This window comes from Aotus nancymaae, unplaced genomic scaffold, assembly GCF_030222135.1.
Source record: "Aotus nancymaae isolate 86718 unplaced genomic scaffold, 86718_ANA_hifiasm-v0.15.2.pri h1tg000016l, whole genome shotgun sequence".
Lineage (NCBI taxonomy): Eukaryota > Metazoa > Chordata > Mammalia > Primates > Aotidae > Aotus > Aotus nancymaae.
The window spans coordinates 21,022,942-21,049,746 of NW_026988428.1; the positions used below are offsets into that span (position 1 = coordinate 21,022,942).

A 26,805-nucleotide genomic window follows, 5' to 3' on the forward strand; every position below is an offset into this window, starting at 1 on the left:
GAAATTTAGCTAGTCCAAATCAGGATGTGCTGTCAATGTAAAATATATTACTAAAAGTAATTTTACCTGTTTATAGTTTGTTTTAACTAGAAAACTTAAAATTAAATATGACTCGCAGTATGTTTTTATTGGACAGTGCTGATCTAAGTTTTTCTCTAAACTTCTCCTTCTCAGGAGTCTCTCTCCTCCTCTCTCTGTCTTCTTTCAGAAACTCAAAAGTTCTCCCATTTGGTACACTAAGCAAGCAATACAGCTCCCTCCTGATCTCGGTCTATCTTATCTGGGCCAAGCCCAGGAGGATGGGGAAGGAAGGCTGAGAAGGGAGTGTAGGGATCAGTTTCTTTCCCATTTCATTCTCAGAGTGGCCATTAGGGTCCTCTCTTAAACAGTCTCTCCTCTCCCAAAAATGAATTCTGCTACTGATTTTAAAATATAAAAATACTCTTTCTACTACATACATATATAGAAAATCATACTTATCAATCATGAACTTTGCAGACTCCCTGTAAAATATAAGCAACCTGAAATTCTTGACTTATGATTTTTTGTTGAACTGACACAAAAAATCTTGAATGGTGCCTGGTTCTTTGTTGGAGTCTCAGAGATCCCAGGAACAAAACTGGGAAGGAAAGCAAAAGGAGGCTGACACCCTTTAGGGAGATTTTAATCAAGATACAGCATGGGCTAATGAAACGAATCTGCCTGTTGTTAAAGAACACCTCTTTATTTACTCATTGTGTGTGTATTGAGCTCTCCCAGGGTTGAGCAGAATGGTGCTGAACAGTAAGTGCTCAGAATATTCAAGTTCTCTGGAGGCAGCATCTATAGAGTGTGTTTGTTGCTCATGATGGCCAAGAAATAAAAGTGCCTGCTTTTCTATATTTCCATACCTGAAAATTGTCACCTTCTGGTGATATATCTTGATGATTGAAAAACGAGTCTTATTAATAGTCACCTTTCAATTAGAAGAGAAAAATAAAGATAAGACACTGCCGATATTAAAGTTACACAAATGAGGCTAAAAGAGAAGAAAAACAGAAAGATAATGCCACAGCTTACTTTTATCTCTAGAGCTAATAAAAAATATCTTGCCTTTTTCCCTTGAAATCACCTCCCCACTTTATGTAACTTAAGAATTTGGAAAATGTTACATAGTATAATTACCAGCTCTTTCTTTTAAAAATAAAGATACAAGAATAAAAAGATCACCATGCCTCAATAAACACCTGCAAAAGCTACAGAAATATCATTAGTTCTTTATAAGACTTGTGAAGCAAACTATTTTTAACGATATCAGGATTTAATTTATTCTTTGTACACTATTTTTCTGAAGGTAAATTTAGTAAATTAGGTGAACATAAAGAAGTTATTCTATGTATACTTATTTCATACATGTGGGAAAAATCACTAAAATTAGTGATGTCCATTATATTTACAAAGATACCAGTTCTTCTCTCTTAGTCAGAATTTCTCATCATTTAATACTTAAAATGATCAAGTTGATATTACATAAATAGTAATGATACTAACTGACACTACATATTTTCTATGAGCTAGGTGCCATTCTAAGGACTTTACATATGCTGACATTCAATTCTTACCATAATAGTAAGAGGTAGGTATACTTCTTAGCCACATTTTATATATGAAGAGACTAAAGCATAGAGAGATGAAGTAACTTCTCCAAGATCATCAGGTAGTTAATGGCAGACCCATGGGGATCCTAACCCAGTATATTATTACTAAAAGTAATTTTATCTATTTATAGTTTGTTTTAACATTGTACCCTCACTTTTTAACATTGTGCTCTACTTCTTAATGAAGTAATAAAGAAATTAATAACATTTGATGTATTCCTTTGTTTACTTAATGATGGTAATACTGTCTGAAATCTTACATCTTCTGATAAAGCTGAACACAAATAGTTAACAAAGCAGACATCAAAAGCAATCTGTTTCAAAACTAAACTCCAGGTACAGTCACTCAGGACCCAAAGAAACCAGTAATTTACCTCTGAACATCATATCCAGTTGTATTGACCCTAAAGTTGAAATAAAGACAATTGTTGGTAAAATGAAAAACTACTCAAACAATGTCATAAACATGCTCCCAGAAGACATCTATCGTATGAAGGAGATCAGTGCTAGAATCCACATGACAAATGAGGTACACTCAAAATGTCATCACTAGAGAGAACAAGGTAAAGAAGAGAGGCAAGGCAGGTGGAACCTGAGTGAATGTGACTTGATTATTTGTTGAATGTAACAAGAGAAGAATACAGTAGTTGGGATTCTTGCCCAGGGCTTAAATAACATGTTAAAAGAATGATGATGCCTGGCATCCACTCATAGGAAACTGGAAAGGAAAGGAAAGTCTGAGGATATAGGTCATGAAATCAGTTTAGGGAATGTTCAGTGTAGGATGTTAGTGGAACATTCAGATGGAAATATTTTAGAAGTGGTGGGAAGAGATTGAGCAGTTACATGTATATTGTAGTTTAAACTATAGGCATACTACTCCTAGGCATAATGTTTTTAAAGGCAGCCTTCCTAAAGTGATTTTGTTGGATTTAAAGTCCTTTAATATTCATTAAGCATCTACTATCTTTATGGCACTCTGATAGCACAGTGGGACCTCAAAAAGGCTTTAAGTACATTTAAATTTTATACTTCCTCAAAGAGCTTGTATTTGAATAAAGTATGAGTAACTTGAAATCAAAGCAGAATATGACAAAAACCATAAAACAAACAAACAACAAAACCCTAGTGGATCAAAGAAAAGAGAGTGCACATTAGCTGGAGAAATCAGGCAATATTTAAGGAGGGAAGTGGCATTTGGCCAACACGAGATACAAAAAAAAGATGCAAAAGATGAAGTTGTGCCATGGAATGTCAACACTGAAAATTCTTACTTGGAGGAACCAATGTGTGAGTTAAGGCTCGGTTATAAAGGACAAAATTTATATTGACTTATTTAAATAAAAATGGATTGCTACAGTTTCCAGGCATTAAAAAGGAGAGCTAACTTAGTAATTAGGAGAGTAATCAGGACAGCTAACTTAGTAAACTCTGTGCAGAGGGTCCAGGAATAACTTCCAAGATCCTACTGCAAAAATGCACTTCCAAGGCAGCTGCTTCACCTGGCATGATCAAAGAGCTGCCATTTCCAAGGTCAGCCTAGGATGCCATCATCCCCACCAGCAATCTGCACCAGCAAAATGGATATTTCTTATTTTTTGTCTCTTCACTGCATAATTCAAATCCTATGTGAATTCATCTGACTGGCCACATCTAGGACCCTTGCTATAAAGAAGTGTAGGAGACTGAAGTTTAGCTTCCCAGTCTCTGCAGTACAAAAGAACACACTAAAAGGTAGTTGGAAAAGACAGTGTAGTAAGATAGTCTAAATATTTACCACACTGGACATGTTCAGAGACATTCGCTTAGGATAGGAACCAACCATCCATCCACCAATTGATTTAATCATTCAATCAAAAAACATTTTAGTTGTTACAAATGTATCAGTAATCAATATTAATTTTACACTTCTGACTTTCACTTCTATTCTCTGAGAACACACTGATTCACTATTCAGGTACAGTCTGTTATTATACTCTTGCCATTTTTTTAATAAAAAAATAGACTTTATATTTTCTTGACATTGGCCTTTTTTGCTTCAAAATGCTAATGTAGCTATTGGTTTTCAGAGCTGGAATCATTTGACTACTAAAGTAATTGATGTTCTCATCTTGCAACTGGCAGTAAAAGCTCTCGTAACCAGTCTTTCAAATACAAGGGATAAAAAATAACCGTCACTCTTCCCATTCCTATTCATCTGGAGAACACATGTTCTCATCGTCATTTACTAATGGTAATAATAAGACAGAGGAAGAAGAGTGATAACACTGATATTATGTTGCACTTACCATGTGCCAAGAACTGTACTAAAATCAGCTTAGATTATTCCATTTAATTCTTACAACAGCTTCATTACAGATATTATGATCACTATTTTATAGATGAGGAAACTAAGAATATGAAAGAATAAGAAAATAATCTTATCAACCAATTGGCACTTTTTACCAAATATAATTATACTTCTAAGCTTTTCTTTCTAACAGAAAGAAAGGAGACTTTCCCCTAAGGCAAGATTCAGTAACAATTCCCTATACCCTGTTAGGAACTCATTCACTCTAATTCACAAGCTACTCCACATCTGTATAATTGCATGTGTGACTGCCTAATAAAATGACATCTAACTTAATTATATCATCTCTGAGAAGGAAACTCTAACCCCAGATTTATTTATAGACCATAATACTACTTTGTACTAACATCAGAATATATGGAAATCTTAATTTTTCTGTTAAGTCTATTATTTTAGCTCCTCTATCTAAAAGGTTGGGAGTCACCAAAGTGATGCTTCTTCCTGAAGAACAGAAACACAGGTTAGAGCTCCATTTTTATCAGTGTGAACCAGGTCTCATTTGAGGCCCTGAATTTTAATGGGGAAGTCTCTAGTCATCACAGCAGCACCCTATAAGATCAGTTATGTTCCCCAAGACTGGTTTCTAGTAATTACCCTGGCATGAGAACATGACACTAACAAACTTAGAAACATGAGGCAAGAGTGCCTTACATAGAGTTCCAGCTTGCTGTTAATTTGTGATGGGGCTTTAAATAAGCCATTTAACTTCTTCCCATTTGCTTCCTCATCTGTAAAATCAGGATTAAAAATAAATTCTTAGAATTTTGTCAGCATTAATTATTGTTTTGAAAGCATGTTAAGGTCTGGGCACCGAGCAGAAAAATGATAAAACATCCAAATTAGTGTCCTGATTTGTCTTGGGTCAAATATCTAATTTGGCAAGAGGTTTTGGTCAATTCCATTTCTCAGCAAGTTCATCAAAGTACTGTCTAGGCAGGTTAAAGTGATGCTTTTGAAACACCATACCAATGTTTTTTATTGTAAACAGAAAATAAGTGTTCACAATGGATTGTGCCAGAAGTTTAGACAACTAGATGATAACTGAATATTCACTAAAATAGCAGTTCAGTACATGTTTTTTTTCTTTACTACCTAGATACTATTATATAACACGAAATTATAGTAACCACTGGCATTTTAGTACAAATACCACATAGAGCTTTTGGATAGCTACAACTGACTTAATAGAATAAAATTTGAGAGATTAAATATTTCCTGTTGATATTTTAAACAAGTCTGTATTGTTGTTGGAGAGGAAAATAGCCTTTCTACATTAGTAAAATCTCATTTCTGAAACTGACAAGAAAATATGCACTTTTTTTTCTGTGACTGACAGCATTAATCCAGCTAACAAATATTTATTTAACACTATCATGTGCAAGTAATATTCTAGTTACGGGGAGTACCATAGCAAACAAAGTAGATCAAAACTTCTAACCGCCAGGCGTGGTGGCCCACACCTGTAATCCAAGCACTTTGGAGGCCAAGGCGGGTGGATCACCTGAGGTCGGGAGTTCAAGACCAGCCTGACCAACATGGTGAAACCCTGTCTTTAAAAAAAAAAGAAAGAAAGAAAGAAAAAAAAAACTTCTAGCCTTGTGGAGTTTACATTCTAGTGGAATGGGAAGAGAGACTGACCTCCAAGAAATAAATATAAATAAATAAAGTACATAATATATCAGATGCTGACAAATACCATTTTTTTAAAAAAATCAGAGAAAAATAAAGAATGAAGAGATAGCTGGAAGGGTAGGAATAGAATGAAGATAGCAATTTTAGACGAGGTGGTCAGAAAAGCCCTCCCTCATAGGAAACATTTGAAAAAAATCTATACTGTTGTTTGTAGCTACCTAGAGAAGCTATGTTCCAGGTAGAAGGAAGAGCAAGTCCAAAAGCCTGAGGCATTCCTGGAAGGTTTGAAAACCAGCAAAGAAGCTAGGGTGGTAAGAACAGAGAGAACTAGGAACAGAGTAGTGCAAGAGGTGAAAATATATCATAAGGCATACTTCATGAAGTCAAAAGGGTATCATATTACTACATGGAGAGTAAATGCTATGAGGACCCAGGGATGGCAGGGAGACTTGGCAAGAGGCTATTTTACTAATTGACGTGAAAGGTGATGCCGGCTGTGACCAGAATAGTGGTAGCAAAGATGGCTGGACTCTCAATATAGTTTCAATCAGTAAAATGAGGACTGAGAATTGAAGCATTGAATTTAGCTGTGGGTAGATCACTAGAGAACTTGAGAAGAGTAGTTTTGATGAAATGGTAAGAGTGAAAGCCTGATTCTAGTGGGACCAAGAGAGAAAATAAGAGAGAGAAATTGAAGACAGTGAGTAGAGACATTTCCACAAAAAAGGCAAGTCCAGGAACTGTGAGAATCAGAAGGATATGGTACTTGTCAGGGTTTTCCAGAGAAACAAAGCCAATATGACAAAGATAGACATTAATAGATAGACATGAAGAGGTTTATCATAAGGAATTGGTTCACATAATTATGAAGGTTGGCAAGACCAAAATCTGCGGAGCCAATGTCCCAGTTTGAGTCCAAAGACCAGCAGTCTGCTATAGAACCAGAAAGAGCCAATGTCCCAGTTCAAAGGACATCAGGCAGGAGAATTCTCTCTCACTCAGGTGAGAGTTGACCTTATTGTTCTATTCAGACCTTCAACTGATTGGATGAGATCCACCCTCCTTGTGGAAAGCAATCTGCTTTACCTAAGTCTACCAGTTTAAATATCAATCTCATCTAAAAACATCCTCACAAAAACACCAAGAATATTTGACCAGTTATATGGACATCCCATGGCCCAGTCAAGTTGACAAATAAAATTAACCATTGCAGATATTGAAATAGAAGATATTAAAATCACCAAGACTTCTCATTATTGCTAAAGAGTATGATTGTCATTCAGAAATGAGTCTTCGATAGACCAGGCATGATGGCTCACACCTGTAATCCCAGCACTTTGGGAGGCCGAGGCAGACAGATCATCACCTAGGGCAGGAGTTCAAGACCAGCCTGGCCAACATGGTGAAACCCCATCTCTACTAAAAATACAAAAATTAGCTGGGTGTGGTGGCAGGCACCTGTAATCCCAGCTACTCAGGAGGCTGAGGCAGGAGAATTGCTTGAACCTGGGAGGCGTAGGTTGCAGTGAGCTGAGATCATGCCACTGCACTCCAGCCTGGGTGATAGAGCAAGACTCCGTCTCAGAAAACAAAGAGAAGAGAAGGGGAGGGGGAGAGGAGGGAAGGGGGAGGGGAGGGGAGGGGGAGGGGGAGGGGAGGGGGAGGGGGAGGGGAAGGGGAGGGGGAGGGGAGGAAGGGAAAGGAAAGGAGAGAGAAAGAGAGAAAAGAAAAAAAGTCTTTGAGAAACAAAAAATGACCCAGAGATTTATAATGGACTACAACAAGAAAGGGTAGTAAGTAGTATAACCTAGTGATATGAGATCAAAGCAGGAACAGAGGGGAGGAAAACTGTATTGAAAGAAGCAAGGAAGACTATGAGCAATAACTACCCCATCTGTGGTCCAAGTGATAATAGGAATGTGAAAGAAAAAATAAAACAGACTTGAAGTTGATGTAGAAGTATTGCCTTCATGGGAGAGCCATGTTTTGGCTAGAGAAAGGTAAACTGAAGATTCAGAGATTAGAAGATGCACAAGATTTTGGTGAAGACCACCTGTAAATTCCAGAGGCACAGGAATAAGGCTTCAGGATTTGGCAAGCTGTTGGGGATGCAGCAGGAAAATCTGATATGCAGAGACTGAGGGGATGGAAACCAGCAGCGGGAATTGCCTATGGGTCCTGCACTTCTTATGATTACAACAAAAACATGACAAAGAGCAAAATGAGCATAATTTGATCTTAAGGAATCTAGCAGTGAAGACAATGTAAACTTTGGTGGGAAAGGGGGAGGAATGTTTTCGAGAAACAGAATGCAGGTCCTTACTTCACTGCTGCCAATGATGATATGAAGACCCAGGGAATGTGAGTCTTATGTGGCATGGGAGTTTCATGAATAGTGGACTACAAATTCAATTAAACAATATTTATTAGAAGACATTTTTTGTGCAAAAACTTAAAGCTGTGAGTAGAGGATACCAAAATCACATATCATTCCTTTTGAGAGGTAGTCACATTCCAAAGCTTAGAATAAAACAGCATATTTAAAAACTATAATTCATGGCGGAATCTGACAAGTTTCATGAAATATGTGGGTGTTATAGAAGTCCATAGGAAAAGGAAAGCTCATCAGCTGGGAGGATGATAGCAGGTTCCTAAAGAAGGTGACATTTAAGACGGACATCAAAGGATGGATAGAATTTTGCTACATGGCGACAGAATGCTTAACCAGACTTAATTTGGAAAATAATACAAAATCATTGAATATTTTAGAACAGGAAGATTAAGCTGGTGTGGTGCATAAAATGGGGTGAGAGGAAAATAATCCAAAATTTGAAAGACTTCTCAGCAGTCTAGCAATAGTCTAAATAATAGGATGGTAGCATTAAGGATGGAAAGGAAATTATGAATGAAAACCTGATTGTATCATTCAGTCATTGCTGGAATAATGCTATTTAACAAACAATACTTGAAATTCAGTGGCACTAAAAAATTTTTTCTTTTAGCTTTTAATTTTGTTTGTTTGGGTTTTTTGTTTCTGTTTTGGTTTTTTTGAGACAGTCTGACTGTGTTGCCCAGGCCGGAGTGCAATGGCACAGCACAATCTCAGCTCACAGCAACCTCTACCTCCCATCTTAGCCTCCCAAGTAGCTGGACTACAGGCACACATCACCAGACCCGGCTAATTTTTTGTATTTTTTGCAGAGATAGGAATTTGCCATGTTGCTTAACCTTGTCTCAAACTCCTGAGCTCAAGGGATCCATCCACCTCTGCCTCCCAAAGTGCTGGTATTAACAGGAGTGAGCCACCACACCCAATCTCTTTATTTCTTGATCACACATTTGTGCATTATCTAGGGGTTAGCTGACCTAGTTTGGGCTTGAATGAGCTTAGCTCTAAGCTGTAGGTTGGATCCTAGGCTGCTCCATGTTTCTCTTATCTTCCTTGGGCTGGTGGATAGGAAAAAAATACCAGAATACTAAACATTTTATCCTTAGTAATAAAAAATAAAGAAAAAAAAACAGTTGAAAAGTTCATTGAATGATTAGAGTATAGAGAGACCAAGTACAGGTAATCAGAGTTTCTGGGTAGAGCCATTAATTTTCAAGTAAATTTCATATATAAGCATCTCTAATATGTATCTCAAAAAATTAAAATGTTCAGGAGAGATATAATAATTGTTCATTGATTTAGAAGACACTTTGAATCCCATATACAATAACCATTGACTAAACAAACACTGCCTAAATAAATGCTAGCATAGGCACTTAATATAACAAAATAATAAGGTAATGAGCTTCTTTTTATCAAGGAAATTTTAAATACAGAAGCAAAATCCTAGTGATAAACACTCAGATTGTTTTCCTTAAAGATACAAGAGGAAGTAACTAGAACCTAATCTAGGCAATTAAAAATAAATAAATTTACTTACTTCATTTGTATTTTAAACTTAAAAATTAAAATAAATTAATTGAATTAAAGAGTTAAGTAAAATGCACTTTTTAAATAACTATAACAGGAGAGATGTGTAAAGAAGGGAAAGGTAACTATTCATCTTGCCCTTCCCGACTCATGTCCCTGTTGAAAATGAGGGAAGACATTCATAAATTCTAGCATTATCTTCAAAACCACCTTCATAATGTTCAACCTGCTTGACATGCAGGTGAGAGGGACAGGGCAGGGAACCTTCATTCATTTGGAATACCTTATCTGGTCTTGAAAAGTGTTGTGGCCCAGTGATCAGCAGACAATCTTTACATTTTAGAGCACAGACAATGAATATTTAATTCGTAAGTGGTCAAATATTGATCATCTGGGCAGATTCTCAATGAATCCAAGGCAAATTTTGTAAAATATATAATCATAATTAATAGTTTGACATCCTTATTGAGACTCCAGCAAGAGATGAAAGAGAAGTCAATGTAAAGTCACTGTCTAAAAGCTGGGGAAGGGTATGAAGTAGCAGAGATGAGTCTCGGCTGCATGGATTTTCATTTCTCATTCTGTTTTCCTCCCAGCAGATAAAACATGTTGAGAGAAAAGAAAGGAGAAAAATAGTTCAGTATACTAGGCAAATAGACATGAAGGCTACATGTGCATTCCACATATATTTTTACATTTTTCTCATATATGTGAGACTTCAGTTCAGTAAGAGCAGCCTGCAAGACTACATCTGGATAAATTCAAAATAGAAATTGGAAAATAAAAAAATACAAATAAAGTTTAAATGATGGCATACAAAAGAATACAATAATCAGACCATAAAGGTTTAGCACAACTTATATAGGTGTGGCGCCACATAAAGATACAAACAGTGAGAAGGGATGTAGGTTAGTACTTCTCAAAACCATAGTGGTGTACATTAGACGTACCTGGAAAGTACGCCAAAAGATAGATTTCTGGGCCCAGCCTCCAGAGTTTCTGATTCAGTAGGTCTGTTGGGGGACAGAAAATGTACATTTCAAATAAGTTCCCTGCTGATACTAACTGGAGTAGTTAATGATGAAGGACATGAAACATTTATTGATATTGTATGTTCTTCCAAACTCTATTCTTGCTACTTAAGCAGTACAAAATGTTAAAAGTGCTTTGGAATCAGACAGAAATAGTTTTGAGTAGCTTCTCTATATTATCTTCTGTGAAACTTTGGGAAAGTTACTAAATTCTCTAGCCAATAGTACTCATATCTGCCAAAGAAAAAAAATGAGACCTATCTTGAATAATTGTTATGAGGATTAAATAAACGAATGTACCTAAATCAATGAGTTTCATACATAAGCCAAATGATAATAATAAAGCTAAATAAATGCCAGTTGTTATTATCATTATTATTACAAGAGAAAATAGTCTGTATGATACCTAAAGTAGTATACAGTAAATGTCAGTTGCCCTCCTCTGATTCATCCCACCTTAAACTAAATAAAACATGCAGGTGATTTTCATAGGACATAATCCACCAAAAATGAAACAGTAGGTCAATATCATCTTTCAAAAAAGTATTTATTACAGGTTGTGTTCAGAGTCCTTTTTTGAGTACTAGAATACAAAAATAAAGTTCCTACCCCCAGGGCCTCTGACCCTTCTTTTCCTAACAAAATTCTATTCTCCCTTTTGGGAAAGCCCCCAGCATCTATACTTCTGTTTGGAGCTATTGTTCTCTATGCACTACGGAAGCAGAGATCTCTTCCACCAACTAGACCAGACAAGGGATGGACATGTGACTTAATTTGGGCCAACTGGATTTTCTATGGGTAGGACTTTGAATTAGAGGAGGATGCAAGGACAGGGGATAGTTGGAGGTCAAGGTCATGGCAGGGGTAATGGTAGTGACCAAGTCCTTACCAAGCTGTTCTTTCCATGAAACTCTTGCTGTGCCTCCTGCTTCTTAAGATTCCAGAGCTTCCTTGGGTCCAAGTACCTCAACCCTGATCTTCTAGCCTTCTGTGGATTATATGAGTCCTTCCCATAAACTCTGACTCCCCAAACCCTCTCGAGGGAATGAATAGGTAAGGGCAGATTAAGATAGCCAGTGTTTGCTTCCATTGCTTTAAACCAAAAACTACATGGTGCAGATAGAATATAAGCTGGATTTTAAAAGAAAGGTACAGTTCATGAAAGCAGAGAAGAAAGATAATAGCATGATAGACAGGAAATACGGCAGATACGTGGGAATGGGTTAGAGAAAAATTGTTAGATTCATGTGAGGAAAACAACATGGTCATATAAAAGAATTTATGGAAGAATCGCTCTCTGGAAAATCAGCCTAGAAAATCCTTTGCCTCCCTCTTTGGTGTTCCTAAGTTCAATCAGCACATCTTTATTCCTAAGGCAAAAATAACAACATATACTACAGAACTCAGCTTCGCTACTCCCTTCTCATCCCCACATTCTCTCTAGTAATTTATCAACCAAAATTTGCTCACCCTAGTCCCCTGACTTCCATTTCCTTTAATAACTTGTATAACATCTTCCCTCATCTGTTCTCACACTGACCTGCTCTTTCTGGTTTAGAGCCTCTTATATTCTTCAGCACATTCTTTCACTGGCTCCATTCCAACTTCCAACTCTTCAAGTTGTCATTGAAAGCAAAGTTCTGACCTTTAGCTCATGCAATCTAACCAACATTTCAGATTAAATTGGCCTCAGCATCTATACCCAAGATGAATGCTGATGTGTTTTCTCTGAATCTTTGCTGGAACAATTTGTCTGTCTAATTTAGGGGAAATATATCATCAGAACAGTTGCATTCCCCAACTGGCTTGAATCCAGCCTCTTCCAAACACAGAGCATGATGGAATGACTTGTTCAATAAAAATTGTTTTGGGGAAAAAATTGGCAGTAGTTTTGTAATGATCGGAATGAGGTAAAAACTGAATACAAAGAAACCAGTTAAGAAGAACAAGTATGACGTAGACTTGGACAAGGGTGGTAATAAGAGATTTGGGAAGAAAAGAGATAGAAAATTACCAAGGAAGAATAGACAAGACTTGGGAGGAAAGGAATAGAGATAAATCAGAAATAAGTTCATGGTTTTCAGCCATGACCAAAATAGAGAAATTGAAAGGATATGCTGCTTGTTGCAAGAATTTGTTTTATACGGGGTCATGGAAATTAAGAGAACAAATAAGAGTTTCAAAGCAATGAGGGCAGTCAATGAAGCAAATGCTATGAAGAGGTCAAAAAAATCAGTCAGTTAGTTAAAAAAGTTTTCAGATTTGTTTTCTAAAACGTCACTGGTGACAATGAAGAAAATTTCAGGAAAGTGATGGGGCTAAATTCAGACTACAGGGAAATTAAAAATTAGTAGGCAGCAAGGAAATAGAAGTAACAAAGTATTTTCAGAAAGCTCAGAAGTTAAGAAAATGTAAAATTTTAAAAAATGAGACAGTGATTCAGGGTGTCAAGAGGAGGGCCATACCACCCTCATTACAAAGCAACAAGTAAACTGTAAAATGATGTTTCTTCCTAGTAGTATTAGTTGATATTTTTGACATTAAAAGCCAATGTATTGTAAAAAAGACTGGCTAACACCAGTTGGCTTGTCAATTTATGACATAATAGTTGATTAGATAGATGCTGTCTCATAAACATAGAAAAATATGACTAAAACATAAAAAGGCCAAGGTATTGACAAGTCTTATTCACACCTTTCTACTTTCTAAAAGAACTTGGTTTTGTTCAATATGGAAGCAAGATACAGAGAAAAGAGTTTTTAATTCAAAGCTTACACCCTCTCTTCCAAGACCATATTTAAAACTAATTGCTTTATAAAATCCAGAGTGCAAGCAGGGACTCAACTTGCAGAGCAACTGCATAGATTTCTGCATTTGGAAAGTTGGTCTTTCCAAGTCATAGAAATGAAAACAAAGCATATATGAAAAATGACTATCCTGCTGTTATTTGAGTGTTTGCATACTGTTTCCATAAAGAAGCAGAAACCCAGTGTCAGACTTGTGCATACTCAGAAAGGTAAAAGATAGCATCTTGGGAATGACACTAGAGAAATGTGACTCATTTCTTTTGCTCCTTGCCGAGCTTACCTTGACATTTACTTCTATAAACATAGTTAGCAAAGACTACACAAAGAAATTATCTTCTGAATTTACATCTGGATTTTTTCTTAGCTGCCACATCTTAACCACTTAAGAGAGTTTTCCTCTTAATTTCTATAATAATACTAATAATTAGTAACACAAAGTATCTTGTATTGCATCTTATTCCTAACTTCTTCCCTGACCCCTAGTCTCATTTTCTTTTTGTCATAGCACAGTTAAATGAAAAAGAACAATTATTTTTACCTTTCATTGATTATTTCAGTATGTCATGATGGTTGTACAATGGAAATACAGGGACACTTAAAATTATTTTGATCTTGATGTGACAGTGTATTCATTTCTTTTTTTGCTTAAACATTGGAATTTTATCCTAGAGCTAAGTTCAGAAGGTAGAAGTAGATATGTATATTAATTCTAACTGTGATCTCAAATACTTTTTTTTTCTTTTTAAACAACTCAAAGTTTTGAAAAGGACGGATCTGGTAATTGTTCATCTTTTGTAGTATTTTTTCTTAATCAATCCAAAATTATTCAAAGGAGACGGTTTGAGCCTCAGATGGATTTGGGGATTGAGTTATTTATACTGGCCATATGATGATTTTGTGCTCATCTTTTTCTCGTGTTTACAAAATCATGTTCTGAAACAAAGTATAAGTGTATGTCACTGTGCATTTCTCATGTGTATTTCTTGCATTCTTACTCCTCGGCAACTCAGGCACACCTCCAATTACTGGAACTCAATACAAATTGTTCCTGCTTAAGATTACTAAAGGATAAGAGAATTGACCACTAGTGCCACATAAACCCAGAGAGAACCTCCCATTATGGGTTTATATCATCTTATCATCCTCATAATATCAGTTAAGCTGCCTTAGCCTAAATATCACATTATAATTTTAGACAATTTACATGATACAAAGCGAAGAGATTTAGTGTCAACTTTTCTATTTACTTGGCCAATTAGAAAACCAAACAAGATAATTAAAGCTGCTATTATGGTTTGTTTTTTTATTTTGTTTTGTTTTGTTAGCTGGTTGGTTTTTGTATAAACTGTATGAATCCAGTTTGTGTTATATACATTCTCTGCTCTAGGGAGTGATTACAGACTTCTATATAATGGTGTCTAAGGATGAGGAAGTTGTTGGAGATACTTAATGTCTACACTTGCAGTATGTTAGAGTCAAAAGTTCTTGTGTTTTTTCTCCAGAATATCTGAGGGAGGAGCTGAAGAGGCAACAGTCTGCTTGAGAGGTAGGCTCTGTAGTCTTGTCTTAAGCTGCATACACAAAGATATCATTCTGTTTTTATTTATGTTAAGTGTTTCCTTGAGGTGGCTTTAGAGATTGTCACGAGTCTCCTGGTTCCTGAGCCAGATATTCACATACAGGTGGTTGGTTGTGAAGTGTTCTCAGCCATAATGCTTGTGAGGGAGTGAGGAAAGCAGGATAGGGAGAGAGAGGTTGACCTGCAAGGCAGTTGTAGTAGAGGCCTTCAGACCTTCTCACAGGGTTCTCTGAAGCTTGAATATCCCCTCAGCTCTGAGCTGGATTGAAACAAGGAGCTGGGCCTTTGTTCCCCACTCACACTCCCACCCCAAACAACTAGTCATAAGAAATATGCTGCCTCTAAGAATGGGATATAAACTTGCTTAGCCAAAAGAATTTCTTGGGGAAGGAATCAGCTGTGAACTCTCAGCAGTTGACACTTCTGGTCCTCAGGGGAATGAGGGTCTTGGTTCTGAAGGCAAGATCTGGACTATGTTCCATAATGTCTACTACAGGGGTAAAGGTAGTCCCTTGGTTCTGTCACTGCCTAGGAACCCAAGCCTGCAGACAAATTTGTGAAGAGGTGAGATTTGTATAGTTTGTGTTTTTATGTTGAGGAAATCTTTTAACAAGTCATCTTACCCCATTACAAACCTAAAACTTCTCTTTTGTAGCAATAATTGATATTGAAAGGCATTTCCATAGAATAAAACTTTAATTTCTTAAATCAGTATTTCTCAAACTGGGATTTTTGGAGAGATCCTCCAAGGAGAGAGAATGCTTAGGATTTTTTTTTCTCAAGGAGTTTGCACATTATTTAAGTATAAGAAATACTGGAAGTAGTGGCAAAATCTGGGCTCAAGAATCAGAAAGAGAGTTGAGTTTAAATCTTTCATGTGTTGCTGTTTGATAATTGTATAACAACAGGTATGTAACTTTTTTTTAATCTTTTATGCTGTCATTCACAAAGTGAATGTGATGAAGATTAAATAAAATAATCCAGCTAGGATTCAGCATAGTGTCTGTCATACTTTGAAACACTAAATAAATGATATATGTTGTCATTATGTCACTAAGTCTTGCAGTTGCTTTGATATAACTTGGCACACATATTTTTGCATTACCTGAAAAAAGGCATTAAGAAGAAGAAAATTAGAAATCTATCACCCCATCTATCCCATCCTATGACTGGCCAAATGCTGTGGTAAAAGAGACAAGTTAAAGACACAAGCTCAAAGACAACCAGCACATTCAAAATCTTCTACTCCAGAAAAAAAAAAAAAAAAAAAAAATGGGTAAAACGTCTAATGAGCTTCATTTAACAAGATCAAAAGAATTAACTATTGCTTTCTAAGTGAAAGAAAAGCTATTTTTAAAGGAAAACAAAAAAGCACAAATTGACCTCAGTCTCTAAAGACAACTGATGAAAAAAATTATTAATTCTAAAAAATCATGAATCTAAGAAAGTTTTCAAAACATAATAGGCATTCAATAGATAGTCCCTGAATTGAATTACATCATGTTAATAGAGTGAAAATAATCTAGTTTACTAAGCAGCATTTTAAAATTGAAAATTTTAATGAATATCTACCATGTACAAAAAACTGTATTAAAGGATGAAAGTACAAAGATAAATATGACATAGTTTCTGCCTTTATGAAACTCACTGGGTAGGTGTAAGAATGCCGTGTCAACAAATCAGCACAATACAGTAACAGAGTACATGGGAGAAGGAGCCATTAACTCTGATGTGAAGGGTCAAGTTAAGGGTATTAGACAGTTTCCTATAGTCAACAGCAAGACAACAAAGGTTTATAAGTAAAGGGGTAACATTATTGCACCCTGTGGTCTGCTGCTACTGTTGTAATCACAGTGGCAGAGATTGTAATTATATTATATTCAATCTCTATTATGGACAATCTCTGCCATTGCAATTATAACACAAGTAGCAGACTGCAGAGTGAAATGAACCCAGGTTAAATCTAGTGGCAAGGAGACGAGCTAGCAAGCTGTGCCATTTACCCTTCTGACTGTGAACTATTGACTGCTTCTGACTGTGATTACAGAGTAAGAAGTAGGAGAAATGATAGAGAACATGTTCAAGAGATGGTCAAGAGAGAGTCCTGCATTCTTCATAGAACTCAGAATCATGTTTCACTGGCCTTAGGAAGATACACTCCCAATGCCCTGCAATTCTAATTCTAAAATCTTGGATTCGGTGGCTATCAGCTGGATCAAAAGGTCAGCCCCTTGATGCTGTTTCCTCTCTTCTTCCCACTGTCTTTTCTAGAATATAAACAATCACGCTCCTCAAATTCCCATCAGATAGGAAATTATGATCCCAGGGAAACGGGCCAAAATTAGCCAGCTTCCTCTCTAAGAGCAGGCCTCTTCTCAATAAATAAAAACCTATTTACTTTGAAACCAGAAACCTTGTTTAATATCCAATATCAATATCAAAGAGCAATTCTTTTCCTTCTTAAAATGACCAAAAAAAAAATCATATCTAAGATTAAATGCTTCTTAAGACAAGAGTTTTAAGACCTGTCTCAGTCAGAATATGCCTGATAAAAATGACTTTTCCAGGATACTATTTTTAGCTTTTAGCTTTTTCCTACCAAAATATGTTCTCACTGGTACAAAATGTTAGCTTAAATGCAATAAGAGTCATTTTTCTCCAATTCTGTTATTAGTAGAAAAAAAAAACTCTGCCCAAATAAAGCAAATGCTGTTTGAAATAGTGTCAATTAAACCATATTTCACAGTATCCTGGAGGATAATTATATCAAATGACTGTGGTAGAGATTTACTGCTTGAGTTGTTGTTTATTACATTTTGTAAAGGTATTGAATTTAGAGCTCATTTACAAGTAAACACTTTGGGCACATAAGAGTCAGTGTCCACTTCACCTTCCTAATCCATCAGAAAAGAGAAGAAAACATTACATTCCTTCTATCCTCTCTCCTAGCTCTGTGAGATCATTCAAATCAGAAAATACTGTAGTTTACCCATCATTGCAAAATCAGCCAGCATCTATCTCAGGCACCCTTCACAGTTGATGGCAGCTGAAACAAAACCTTTCCGTAGATTCGTATGATAAAAGGTTCAATCTAGGAGTACAAAGCATGGTCACCTTGGCAGCATAATTTCCTCTAATTTCCCTCATCCAAGGCTGCCAAACTCACCTCTTCCCTACATTGGGTCAAGCTCCTAAACTAGACAGTGACTTGGGGTATTCTCCTATAGCTCTGAGAATAGAGAAGCTACATGATCACCTACCTCTTTAAGGGAAGGTTAAAAAATAGCCTACATTAGAAGCAAAGACACCCAGGCAAGAAACTCATCACTGGCAGTGATGAGACAGTCTTGATGGGATGGTCCAGGCTTCCTGAAGGAGATAGTTTTAAAGATGTGCTTTGATGAAAGGAGAATATGTGCTTTTGATGAAGAAGCATATGCAGGAAGGGCAATTTAAGATGTGCTTTTGAAGAAGAAGAAGAAAGCAGTAGCGGAAAGGGCATTTTAAGATTGCAGGAAAATATAAACAAGAAATAAAGTTAAGAAAGCAAAGTTTGTATCCAAGGAAACCTGTGAAATCCAATTTGGCTGCAATTAGGTACACAGATGCTAAAAAAAAACAGAACTAGGTAGAAAAGGCAGGTTTAATTGATTTGAGGATTCTTCTAAGTCCTAGATAATGAAGGTTGGATTTAATTTAGTAGACTCTTGGAAGCAAATGATGTTTTGAAGAAGAAATAATAGGATCAGATGCTTTAGGGAGATTATTCTGGCAAGAGAAGGGAGAGGCAAGAGGTACAGAAAACATCAGGTGGCTATTTCAGACAAAATGTACTCAAAGCCCGAGTTAAAGTGATGACAATGGGAAAGAAATGAGCCAGAAGGTTCAAGGGGCATTGTGGAGCTAGGTTCTACATATCTAGGCTTCTGACTGTGATTGCAGAGTAACAAGTAGGAGTCAAAGCTTACTCCAAGGTCTCTAAATTAAATGAATTAAATAATTGCTGCCATTAGTGAAAAATATTAATGCCATTAATGAAAATAGCAGAATAAAAAAGAATCTTGTTTTAAAGAACACATGATTAGTTCCATTTCATATATATATATTTTTTTTTTTTTAAATCACCCAGAGATAGTTTATTGCCTCTATTTTGTGGATGGTAGTTAACATAGTAACTAAGATTCAAAGGTAAAAGTGATTATGTCAGATATCTCTTACATGCCACCTCAGATACTCTGGGTCCCATTTGTCTCTGGAGCCATTGTCCAATTGGGCCACTTGAACCTTCACTTTGATGACAAACTCCATATGGGTTCCAGTAGGCTTTCCCAACAGCATGGACTTCGTGCCAATGGATCACCTTGCATCTTCTGTCCCATGACTTTCCTGCTGCCACTGAGGCATAGAAACCCACTTCACTTGCTCACAATGTACACAAGCACAAGAAAAACACAACTGAAGTTCAAGGAAGCTGACACACTTTATGGAATTCTCTGAGCAATGAAAGATGAGAGTTCATAGATAAATTCCTTTTCCAAGATGGGCCATCCAGAGATATGATAGTAGTTTAATATGCTTTCTTGGAAGGAGACACTTAAAAGTGAGTAATCAGTTGCATTTGATACCAGGTGGTACCAAGATTTGCTCAGAATATATCCTCATTTGGAATAGAGAATATATCCCCTTCTTCCTCATCGCATTCTCCTTTTACTTACACCAGCTTTCCTTGGATTGCATTCCATAAGAAAAAATTTCACCTAAGTTTTTGCCTCACTCTTTGTTTTCTGGGGGACCTGGACTAAGAAAGTAATTAAAGCCTCAACAAAGATTGGTTGTAAATTTTATAAGTATTATTGGTCATTAAGACTAATGTGGTGGATGACTGGGGCAATACGGCCCAAATAGGAACAGCTCCAGTATGCAGCTCCCAGCGAGACCAATGCAGAAGTCAGAAGTCAGGTGATTTCTGCATTTCCAACTGAGATAGCCAGCTCATCTCATTGGGACTGGTTAGACAGTGGGTGCAGCCCACAGAGGGCAAGCAGAAATAGAGTGGGGCGTCACCTCACCCAGGAAGTGCAAGGGGTCAGGGAACTCCCTCCCCTAGCCAAGGGAAGCCCTGAGGGACTGTGCTGTGAGGGACAGTGCATTCCAGCCCAGATACTATGCTTTTCCCACGGTCTTAGCAACCTACAGACCAAGAGATTCCCTCAGATACCTACACCACCAGGGCGCTGGGTTTCAAGCACAAAACTGAGCGGCTGTTTGAACAGACATTGAGCTAGTGACAGGAGTTTTCTTCTTAGCCCAGTGGCGCCTTGATGTCAGCAAGTCAGAACCGTTCTCTCCCTTGGAAAGGGGGCTGAAACCAGGGAGCCAAGTGGTCTTGCTCAGCAAATCCCACCCCCACAAAGCCCAGCAAGCTAAGATCCATTGGCTTGAAATTCTTGCTGACAACACAGCAGTCTGAAGTCGACCTGTGAAGCTCGAGCCTGCTGGGGGGAGGAGTATTCACCATTACTGAGGCTTGAGTAGGTGATTTTCCCCTCACAGTGTAAACAAAGCCACTGAGAAGTTCAAACTGGGTAGAGCCCACTGCACCTCCACAAAGCCACTGAAGCCAGACTGCCTCTCTAGATTCCTCCTCTCTGGGAAGAGCATCTCTGAAAGAAAGGCAGCAGTCCCAGTCAGGGGCTTATAGATAGCCAGGGGCTCCCATCTCCCTGGGACAGAGCACCTGGAAGAAGGGGCAGCTGAGGGTGCAGCTTCAGCAGACTTAAATGTTCCTGCCTGCTGGTTCTGAAGAGAGCAGTGGATCCCCCAGCACAGCACTTGAGTTCTGCTAAGAGACAGACTGCGTCCTCAAGTGGGTCCCTGCCCCTGTGCCTCCTGAGAGGGAGACACCTACTAGAAGGGATCGACAGACACCTCATACAGGAGAGCTCTAGCTGGCATCTGGCGGGTGCTCCTCTGGGACAAAGCTTCAATCTGGTGGGTGCCCCTCTGAGACTAGGCAGCAATCTTTGCCATTCTGCAGCCTCCACTGGTGATACCAAGGCAAACAGCGTCTGGAGTGGACCTCCAGCAAACTCCAGCAGAAGAGGGGCCTGACTGTTAGAAGGAAAACTAACAAACAGAAAGGAATAGCATCAACATCAACAAAAAGGACATCCATGCAAAAACTCCATCTAAAGGTCACTCACAGCAAAGACAAAGGGTAAATACATCTATGAAGATAAGAAAAAAACAGCACAAAAGGGCTGAAAATTCCAAAAACTAGAATGCCTCTTCTCCTCCAAAGGATCACAACTCCTCATCAGCAAAGGAACAAAACTGAACAGAGAATGAGTTTGACAAATTGACAGAAGTAGGCTTCAGAAGGTGAGTAATAACAAACTCCTCCAAGCTAAAGGAGCATGTTCTAACCCAATGCAAGAAGGCCAAGAACCTTGGTAGAAGGTCAGAGGAGTTGCTAACTAGAATAACCAGTGTAGAGAAGAGCATAAATGACTTGATGGAGCTGAAAAACACAGCACAAGAACTTCGTGAAGCATACATAAGTATCAATAGCCAAATCGATCAAATGAAAGAAAGGAAATCAGAGATTGAAGATCAACTTAACGTAATAAAGAGTGAAGACAAGATTAGAGAAACAAGAATGAAAAGGTATGAACAAAGCCTCCAAGAAATATGAAACTATGTGAAAAGACCGAATCTATGTTTGATTGGTGTACCTGAAAATGATGGAGAGATTGGAACCAAGTTGGAAAACACACTTCAGGATATTATCCAGGAGAACTTCCCCAACCTAGCCAGACCAGCCAACATTGAAATTCAGGAAATACAGAGAATACCACAAAGATACTCCTTGAGAAGAGCAATCCCAAGACACATACTTGCCATATTCACCAAGGCCGAAATGAAGAACAAAATGTTAAGGGCAGCCTAAAAGAAAGGTTGGGTTACTCAAAAAGGGAAGCTCATCAGACTCACAGTGGATCTCTCGGCCAAACCCCAACAAGCCAGAAGACAGTGGGGGCCAGTATTCAACATTCTTAAAGAAAAGCATTTTCAGCCCAGAATTTCATATCCAGCCAAACAAAGTTTCACAAGTGAAGGAGAAATAAAATCCTTTACAGACAAGCCAATGCTGAGGGCTTACAGGCCTGCCTTATAAGAGCTCCTGAAGGAAGCACTAAATACTGAATGGAAAAACTGGTACCAGTCACCACAAAAACAAACCAAAATGTAAAGGCCATCGACCCTATGAAGAAACTGCATCAACTAATGGGTAAAATAACCAGCTAGCATCAAAATGACAGGAACTAATTCACACATAGCAATATTAACCTTAACTGTAAATAGGCTCAATGCCACAATTAAAAGGCATACGCTGGCAAACTGGATAGAGTCAACACCCATCAGTGTGCTGTATTCAGGAGACCCATCTCATCTGCAAAGACACACATAGGTTCAAAATAAAGTGATGAAGGAAGATTTGCCAAGCAAATGAGAGAAAAAAAAGCAGGGGTTGCAATCCTCATCTCAGATAAAACAGACTTTAAACCAACTATAATCAAAAAAGACAAAGAAGGGCATTACATAACGGTAAAGGGATCAATGCAACTATCCTTAATGTATAGGCACCCAATACAGGAGCACCCAAATTCATAAAGCAAATTCTTAGAGACCTAGAAAGAGACTTAGATTCCCACGCAATAATAGTGGGAGACCTTTAACACCCCGCTGTCAATATTAGACAGATCAAGAAGGCAGAAAATTAGTAAGGATATTAAGGACTTGAACTCAGCTCTGGACCAAGCAGACCTAATAGACATCTACAGAACTCTCCACCCCAAATCAACAGAATATACATTCTTCTCAGCACCAAATCATGCTTATTCTAAAATCGACTAAGCAGATCTAATAGACATCTACAGAACTCTCCACCCCAAATCAACAGAATATACATTCTTCTTAGCACCACATCACACTTATTCTAAAATTGACCACATAATTGGAAGTAAAACACTCCTCAGCAAATGCAAAAGAATGGAAATCATAATTAATAGTCTCTCAGACAACAGTGCATTCTAATTAGAACTTCACTCAAAATCTCACAACTACTGAACAACCTGCTCCTGAATGACTACTGGGTAAATAACAAAATTAAGGCAGAAATAAATAAGTTCTTTGAAACCAATAAAAACAAAGACATGATGTACCAGAATCTCTGGGACACAACTAAAGCAGTGTTTAGAGGGAAATTTATAGCACTAAATGCCCACATCAGAAAGCTGGAAAGATCTAAAATCAACACCCTAACATCAGAATTAAAAGAAGCAGAGAAGTGAGAGCAAATTCAAAAGTTAGCAGAAGACAAGAAATAAATAAGATCAGAGCAGAAATGAAGGAAATAGAGACATGAAAAACCCTTCAAAGTTTCAACGATTCCTGGAGCTGGTTTTTTGAAAAGATTAACAAAATAGATAGACCACTAGCCAGACTAATAAAAGAGAGAAGAAAAAGTAGACACGATTAAAAAAAAAAACGATAAAGGGGATACCACAACTGATTCCACAGAAATATAAACTACCATCAGAGAACACTATGAACACCTCTACGTAAACAAACTTGAAAATCTAGAAGAAATGGATAAATTCCTGGACACGTACATTCTCCCAAGACTAAACCAGAAAGAAGTCAAATCTCTGAATAGACCAATAACAAGTTCTGAAATTGAGGCAGTAATTAACAGCCTATCAACCAAAAAAATTCCAGGATCAGACAGATTCACAGCCAATTTCTACCACAGGTACAAAAAGGAGCTGGTACCATTCCTTCTGAAATTATTCCAATCGCCCTGATACCAAAACATGCAAGAGACACAACAAAAAAAAAAAGAAAATTTCAGGCCAATATCCATGATGAACATCAATGCAAAAATCTTCAATAAATTACTGGCAAATTGAATCCAGCAGCACATTAAAAAGCTTATCCACCATGGTCAAGTCAGCCTCATCCCTGGATGCAAGGCTGGCTCAACATATGCAAATTAATAAACATAATCCATCACATAAACAGATCCAATGACAAAAACCACATGATTATCTCAATAGATGCATAAAAGGCCTTCAATAAAATTCAGTATCCCTTCATGCTAAAAACACTTAATAAATTAGGTATCAATGGAACATATTTCAAAATAATAAGAGCTATTTATGACAAACCCACAGCCAATTTTATACTGAATGGCCAAAAACTGGAAGAATTCCCTTTGAAAACTGGCACAAGACAAGAATACCCTCTCTCACCACTCCTATTCAACTGAGTACTGGAAGTTCTGGCCAGGGCAATCATGCAAGAGAAAGAAATAAAATTATTCAAATAGGAAGAGAGGAAGACAAATTATCTCTGTTTCAGATGACATGATTGTATATTTAGAAAACCCCATTGTCTCAACCCAAAAACTCCTTAACCTGATAAGCAACTTCAGCAAAGTCTTGGGATACATAATTAATGTGCAAAAATCACAAACATTCCTATACATCTATAATAGAGAACCAAATCATAAGCAAACTCCCATTTACAATTGCTACAAAGAGAATAAAATACCTAGGAATACAACTTACAAGGGATGTGAAGGACCTCTTCAAGGAGAACTATAAACCACTGCTCAAGGAAATCAGAGAGGACACAAACAAATGGAAAAACATTCCATGCTCATGGACAGGAAGAATTAATATCATGAAAATGACCATACTGCCCAAAGTAATTTATAGATTCAATGCTATCCTCATCAAGCTACTAATGACTTTCTTCAAAGAATTAGAAAAAAACTACTTTAAATTTCATGTGGAATCAAAAAAAGAGCATGTATAGCCAAGACAATCCTAAGCAAAAAGAACAAAGCTGGAGGCATCATGCTACCTGACTTGAAACTATACTACAAGGCTACAGCAACCAAAACAGCATGGTGCTGATATCAAAACAGAAACATAGACCAAGGAACAGAACAAATGCCTCAGAAATAACACCATGCATCTACAACCATCTGATCTTCAACAAACCTGACAAAAACAAGCAAAAAGCAATGGGGAAAGAATTCTCTATTTAATAAATGGTGTTGGGAAAACTAGCTAGCCATATGCAGAAAACTGAAGCTGGCTGAACCCCTTCCTTTCACCTTACACAAAAATCAACTCAAGCTGGATTAAAGATTTAAATGTAAGACCTAAAACCATAAAAACCCTAGAAGAAAACCTAGTCAATACTATTCAGGACATAGCCATGGGCAAAGACTTCATGACTAAAACACCAAAAGCAATGGCAACAAAAGCCAAAATTGACAAATGGGATCTAATTAAACTAAAGAACTTCTGCACAGCAAAAAAACTATCTTCAGAGTGAACAGGCAACCTACACAATGCGAGAAAATTTTTGCAATCTATAAAGAGACAATATCTAGAATCTACAAAGAACTTAAACAAATTTACAAGAAAAAAAAACCCTATCAAAAAGTGGGCAAAGGATATGAACAGATATTTTTCAAAAGAAGACATTTATGCAGCCAACAAACATATGGGGGTAAAAAGCTCATTATCACTGTTATTAGAGAAATGCAAATTAAACCTACAATGAGATACCATCTTATGCCAGTTAGAATGGCGATCATTAAAATGTTAGGAAACAACAGATGCTGGAGAGGATATGGAGAAATAGGAACACTTTTACACTGTTGGTGGGAGTGTGAATTAGTTCGACCATTGTGGAAGACAACATAGCAATTCTTCAAGGATCTAGAACTAGAAATACCATTTGACCCAGCAGTCCCATTACTGGGTATATACCCAAAGGATTATAAATCATTCTACCATAAAGACACATGCACACGTATGTTTATTGCAGCACTATTCACATTAGGAAAGACTGGAGCCAACTCAAATGCCCCAGTGATAGACTGGAAAAAGAAAATGTGGCACACATACACCATGGAATACTATGGAGCCATAAAAAAGAATGAGTTTATGCCTTTTACAGGGACATGGATGGAGTTGGAAACCATCATTCTCAGCAAACTAACACAGGAACAGAAAACTAAACACTGCATGTTCGCACCATAAGTGGGAGTTGAACAATGAGAATATATGGGCACAGGGAGGGGAACATCACACACCGGGGCCTGTCGGGGGTGAGGAACAAGGGGAAGGATAGCATTAGCAGAAATACCTAATGTAGATGATGGGTTGATGAGTGCAGCAAACTACCATGGCACATATATACCTATAAAACAAACCTGCATGTTCTGCACATGTATCCCAGAACTTAAAGTAAGATTTAAAAATGTTTTATAGGAGTGTGTAAGGTAATCTTTTAGATTTTGTGGTGTTTGTGATAATTGTCAGTTTTAAAAATTTTACATTTTGTTGTGATTTCTTTACTTATTTTAAATACATATTCACTTTCATATTAAAAAAAAAGAATAAAGACTAATGTGGTGGTCATCAGTGCTATTCCAGTTATCCTTCTAGCCATGTGGTAAATTTGCACTTCTTTCATCCTTTGATATTGGATGTGGCCAATCAGGTGTTGCTCTGGCCAATAACAAAATATAAATTGAAGAGACGTGGGTTCCTTTGAGCTTAAAAGCTTTGAAAGCTAGTGTTAAAATGTTCCGTGTCCTCTCTCAACAAAGACATCTTTCATCCAAACCTGTATAAATACCCTTCAAACAAATCACATAGATCAACAACAATGGCAGAGAAAATGTCTCACAATCCATGGTTACAGCATAACTCAGAGACAAAGTAAAAGAAGATACTATGAGTTTCAAATGCCATGATAAAGTAA

General features: G+C 37.3%; 1 protein-coding gene across 1 annotated transcript in view; it reads right to left on the minus strand.

Annotated features, from left to right (window-relative positions):
• The window catches only part of OTOGL (otogelin like), a 404,189-nt gene that overhangs the window by 241,747 nt on the left and 135,637 nt on the right, over positions 1 to 26,805 (minus strand). Inside the window, exon 2 of the mRNA XM_064376937.1 lies at positions 10,489 to 10,551. The gene's annotated coding sequence lies outside the window, so the exon portion shown is untranslated. The remainder of the gene's footprint in view (positions 1 to 10,488; positions 10,552 to 26,805) is intronic.